Source organism: Haliotis asinina, chromosome 5 (genome assembly GCF_037392515.1).
Source record: "Haliotis asinina isolate JCU_RB_2024 chromosome 5, JCU_Hal_asi_v2, whole genome shotgun sequence".
Classification (NCBI taxonomy): domain Eukaryota; kingdom Metazoa; phylum Mollusca; class Gastropoda; order Lepetellida; family Haliotidae; genus Haliotis; species Haliotis asinina.
In genome coordinates, this window is record NC_090284.1 from 20927209 (window position 1) to 20933683 (window position 6475).

Below are 6475 nucleotides of genomic sequence, written 5' to 3' on the forward strand. Positions count from 1 at the left end.
TTAATATGTCACGGAATACACCTATACAATATGACAATATTCTAATAGAAGACACGAATACAGTACAGGTGAGACAACAAACCTGTATGCGGAATGACACTCATACAGGTGGGACAACCCCTGTGCAGCTGGATCAACACCGACACAGGTACGACAACACCGATCGAGGTGGAATAACACCCATACAGGTGGAACATTCATACAGGTGTGACAACACCGACACAGGTAGGACAAGACCCATATAAGTGGAATGATGCTCATGCAGGTGGAACAACACTGATATAGCTGCGACACTCATACTGGTAGAATGCTCGTGCAGGTGGAATATCATCAGGTGGAGTGACACTCATGCAGGTGGGACAGCACCGATACAGGTGAAATGACACTCATACAAGTGGAGTATCATGCTAGTGGAATGTCGCTCATATAGCTAGAATATCAAACAGGTGAAATGAGTTCCAATCATATAAGATTCATGACGTGTTTACGGTGGGATTTCAGTGATATCCCTACTGTATTTGAACATTTGCAAAGGTATATCGTTGTTTACACCTTCGCATATTTCATGGTCTGCAAACGCGTCGCGATATTACAAAATTACGTTTGAAAACGATCACACACAGTAGGGTTATCACTTAAATAACACCAGCACCAAATAATAATAGCGCTACATGTATGTCTACGTTCTGAGTAACAAATGTTCTGTAGTCACAGATTGTATATAAAACATCCAGTCATTCACCAGTAACGAATGTAAGCAAGACGGGGTTCATACTATAGAGCAAAGTGGACACATGTATCGGCCTTTCGGTTGCTCTTCAATTCCAGCACAAACGAAATGGCACCAACGGTCACAACCACCGCAGAGGACCCACTGATGTTTCTTTTGCCTTCTTGGGGGATCACTACAAAATGGTAGGTCGCAAAGAGTGTCTCGATTGTCCTTCAATTTCTCCACAAATGTAGCAGCTGCAATTCCCCTGAAGTACTCGCAGTGACACTGTCGGAATACACAACACGACATGCCACTGAGTACTGTCACAGCATTCTGAAGCATATTGACAAATAATCAAGGTGTGTTTCAAGGTTCCACTCATTTTAGTTTGCCCACTTCACATAAGATATTACTCTGTTCATTAAATGTGTACTGAATTATAGACAGACTTCTCAATGGATGTGTCAAGAGTGTTTTTATTACAGCCGTTTTCTCTATTGCAGCTCTTTTTTGTTTTTGTATTTATTGTTTTTTAAGGAACCACTTTACCATAAGAACAAATACGCCATAGCTACTTCCATCCGCCTGTAGGCTACAGGGCACTTCTTTTTCTGTCCATATATATACTGAAAGGTATGCATAATGTAGACACAGTAGCGTTTCACATTCAGTACATCTACGATGATATATATTTTTGTATAAAACACATAAATGATTGCTGTGGGCAAAATATCAGGAACTGGACATGACATGCCCCTAAATGCAATGCCATTTGTGCCCTGTCCACATATTGGTTGTGTTCTACAGACTGTTCCCAAGAACATAGCCTTGTACAGATATGGCAAATGTCCGAAGCCCAATCTATTAAGCCCAACAGCAAAACTGTGTATCTGGGGGTTTTTTTTAATATGCATGTACAACACATACGAGTAAAGAGGTACTCCTCTGAGGAATCACGGCACTATATCAATTTTGAATGATTAGATTAGATGATTAGTCTGGCAAATAGAAAGAATATTAGGTAAGTGGACACCCATTAAATGTAATAAACCTAAGAAAAGTTGCCTGACGACTATAGTCGTCACAAATAGTTGACGAATAATTGACGAGTGACATTGGCGTAGTCGTAAGTATCGGGTACTGTTGGGTCCGTCTTGTCGAATTGGAGCTTCACTTGCAATTATATGTCGACTTCACTCGCAATCCTCGTGGAAAAGTTAACTACCGACGTGTTCAGCCTGACCAGCATTACCCAGCAAAGATTATGACCGTTATGTCATTGTGACAGGTACATACCATATTGTGTATAAAACGGCAGTGTACAGGGAGGCAGGAACCCTCACAGATATACTTATGTCACGTTGTAAGTTAGACCATTTTAGGTGGATGTAACGGAAGAGGTGAAATTGATAGTACTTACCGCCAGTGTGAAATGTATCTTGTAGCTCTCACTGTTGACTTTATGGAATCCAGAATACTTATATCATGCGTCCTCATAATGGCAACCATAAGTATCCAGTGGTGACTAGTGCAGATCGACAGAACGACCTAGTGGTATTCTGCAAGTGGTACCTATATCAAAGTCAAAACTCATTACTGTCAGAGCAATTTTTACCACCTTTATATAACCTCAGGTGAATTTCATAACTGCAAAAAGTTACATGTAAAACGACGACATATGCCAGATGATACTTACCTGATTGAAAAAAAACCCAGAACGATGAGCAGACTTAAAAAGAAAACTGTTTCTTTTAATACACCAAGACTATGTCAAGTTATCCATTCTCCGTTAAATTGCAACATGATTTGAATGCCGATTTTGAATGCGATGACAGACATATCAAGGACAGCTCATCCTTCTCTAATTGTCATAGTTAAAACAAAGTTACGTGAACGTTCATGACATTTGAATAGATGTAATCATTTTGCTGACTCTCCAATAGTTTGAGTATATATATAAAATCGTCCCATAGTTTTCCTAGAATGATTACCCTCCCATAGTTCAAGAAGAGCGATGACCCTCCCATAATACAGCAGGATTTGCACAAAATTATGTTGTGACAAATTCCCGGACGACCTTACACCAGGAAATGCGTTTCATGTTCTCAACTGTCTTAATAAATAACATAACGCTTATTCTCAACTCAGAATGTCAGCGACAAGACAACGCCGACCCTCAGAGCAAGTTTCAAATCACGTTCCTTTTCCGAAGCAGTGCCGTCATCACTCTTGTTGGTGGTGGTCAAAACTGGTGCAGCTGTTGGTGACGGTGCCGTGTCTGTCTCGGTAGGCCTGCTGACTGTCGATAGAGCCGCGCATGTACTTTCACTGGACTTCCTCTGAATGACGCCATCTACGCGGGCTTCCATCTCTGCTGAGGTCCTCTGCAATAAAGGAATGAATTATAGGTTATGGAAATAGTTCCCTTGAGATTTTCATTCTTTATATTTCGGAAAAGCAAACAATACAAACAACATTCAAATGTATCAGCTAGCCATGCCTTTTAGCTTCGGGATGCCAGAGACTTGTGTCCTGTCCTCTCAGCTATCATCTGCTCGTCTAGGCCAGAATCATAGAGATGTGTTGCTGTAGTCGCCCTCAGTGAATGATTTGAAGAAAATCCTACAAATCCTGCCATTTTACACAGTCGTCCGACAGTGCCTTTCAAAGGGTGCAACCCAACCGGAACATCAGTATACCATGCATCTTCTCGAATAAATTTCAGGGGCCTCAAGTAAAATACGGTACACTTTTCAAATGTAATTACCATAAACACACGTTTCCAAAGTGTGAAACATAGTATAGTTAAAGTGATTAATGATACTGTCCCTTGCATAGGTTTAAGCATCTCATTTTAATTATGCGTTAGTGAGTGAGTCTACTTCTACGTCGCATTCAACAATATTGTAACGTCATGGCGGCGGTCTGTAAATAATCGAGTCTGGACAAACAAGTGATCAGTAACATGAGCAGTTGGAATTATTATACGATTATGTGTGTCAAACAAGTCAGCGAGCCTGAACACTCGACCCGTTAGTCGCTTGTTACTAGCAAACAAGGATAAGATGGACTGGAGCAGAAAGAGTTTTACGAGAAGCAGGCGCTGTATACGGCAATGACTAAACCCATCTGGTTTGTAAAAGGTAGAGCAGATGAAACTGATTCTGCGCGTAGCTCATAAGACTGCGACGTCTATACAAACTATGAAGATATATCAGGAAGCATATTTTCCTGCCAAATCCATTGATAGCTCACCCGAGTGACATGTATTTTTCATAAAGCCGGACAAGACATCCCTCTGGGCGCTCTAAATTCTGGGAGACGTAGACACATTTTCTTTCACACTTTCGATATTTCAAGCCACCTCTGTTAGTTTTGGATACATCCTCCATGTATCTGAGACCCATCTACACCTACTGTTATTTCGAACCGTGAGTTTGGACCCGTTCTGGGATACCTATGCTCTTCGCCTTCTCTAAGAGCACAATTGAGGCCAATGAGGTACACCATTGTATCTAATTGCTGTTGTGGGCTGTTGCTCCCCTAAGATCTGTTTCTCCCACAACTCTGATCTACACTGATCACTTCAGCCTGTCTTTTCTCTATTCCAATTCCCTATCTAGCCAGCGACTTCATTCTTGCATCTTACACAGACCTTAATCCCTGAAAGAAGTGAGACTCGAAAAGGTTTAAATGCGTCCATTTCTTCTGATGTAATACTGCAGAGAAGATACAATTTCGTAAAGCGTATTTCCACGATATTCCTCGCCCTTCTGATTTCTGACCTCAGCTATGAAAAACATCAAGGTTTTATTTAGTTCACATTCCTTCTGAGCCAGTGCCACAATGCCAGGGTTTAAATCAATATCCTCTCTCCTGCCCCTCTTACGCCGATCTCTCACCCACTCTTGATACAAACGAAGTGCCCACTTACTCTTGCTTTCAGTATTCGATGAATATGCTAAGTCGCACAATTTCTTAATGTCAAAATCTGATGCTGGCTGGTCAAACCTTGCTGAAATAAAATCTACGCTATGTTCTGGAGTTTCAGGGGTCGGAGGTTCTTTTAATGATGTCACTTGCGGGGGAGGGTTACAGGGCAACATATTAAAAAGGTTGGATTCAATTTCTTGGCTTGCTTTGTACAAATCAGTATCAGAACCAGAAGAAAAACCTTCAAGATCAACCAGTTCACATTTTCCCACATCAAAGTTTGGAAGTGCATTATAATCACTATCAGAATTTCATAATATCTCAACATCTGAATTAACGTCAACCTCAAAAGTGTCTGTGAAACTGTGTTGCGTAACAAACACGTCGATGTCGGAATCACTCACACTGCATATGCCTACCGAGTCTCACGATGTTCACTGATGCACGTGTCATGATGTACGTGAATATATAACCACCGCCCTCCCATAGTTGAGCACGTTTATTTGCGTGTTTTAACGACGCGTTTGGTAATGGCCATGTACAGCTAGAACAGTCTTCCATTAGTTTGGCTCGTGAATATCACAAGAACATTGGTTTGAGTTATACTCTTGATCGGACTTTGTTTTAAGTAGGAGAAAGTCCTCAACCTCGCTATTATTTTCGCACGTGAAACTTGTCTCGGCCTAACGGCCTCGAACAAGCTTCACGTGCGAAAATAATAGCGAGGTTTCTGACATTCTCCTATACATAATACTATACATTACTATTTCTCCAGATGCAATTAATACATGTAATTATAACAAACTTCATTCTTATATTTAAAGGGATTCAGCATGAACACATTTATGGTAACAGCGTGTGCGTGGTGGGCGAACTGGATGAGACACCAGGCTCGTGATCTAGCAAGTTTGAGGTGTCGGTATGAAGCCCAACTATACTGACGCTTTAAGTGTTGTCACAACCCCTATTGTACAGTACACGATCCTGTACGCTTAAAAGAATACAAGAATCCGTTGGTAGATGATGGACAGTGAAATACGTGCATACACTTAGTTACGGGTACAGGAATGCGCAGTAGAGAGAGCTACCTTTGGACAAAGTACTGTATGCGTCCCAGCTGATATATGCTGATATATAGCAATTGTATCATCATTGTGTCAGCTCATTCTATACGTGCTTGTATCTCTATGTTTTAACATGGGAGCAACGATCGTCCATGCATGACTTGTATATTTTCATGAATAAAATATGTTTAAAGAAACAATGCAATGCGCCCGCCCCAAACCCCCAGACACAATACATATTATGAAACTGTGAAAATATAGACTTGCCACATATTCTACACTTGCATGGGTTTTCTTGGACATATTTATGTATTTTTTTGGTCTGTATGACAGATTATGGATAGCTTATACGTAGTACTTACCTTCTATAATCAATACTCTAGTGTTGTACAAGATACCTACTGCAGCGGATACCTTTGTATTACACCAGCTTGGCCTGCATAAAATTAATTAAACGTTTCTCGGGCACATGTTTTTCAAACGTGACGAGGGCGGTTGGACCTTGTTTGTTAATTTTTGATAGAAAAAAAGTGACGAGGGAGGGAAACATTTCTATTTTTTCTCTCTCAGAAATACCGCTTGGAACGTTTAGCACATGTTAATGAGTTGTAGGTTCAGTCCAACTCGTTCTTACAGACACTGATTCTTATAGTGGACAAATGTATGATGGGGACGAGGCAAAGTAAAACTTATCATTTTTATAATGACAATAAAAACTTGTTACGCTCACAAATAATATTTCACTTTTTTATATAGCCTTAAA

General features: G+C 40.6%; 1 pseudogene; it reads right to left on the minus strand.

The window, feature by feature from the left end:
• Positions 1-2859: 2859 nt before the first annotated feature.
• On the minus strand, positions 2860-4351 carry LOC137283797 (uncharacterized; annotated as a pseudogene).
• Positions 4352-6475: the final 2124 nt, after the last annotated feature.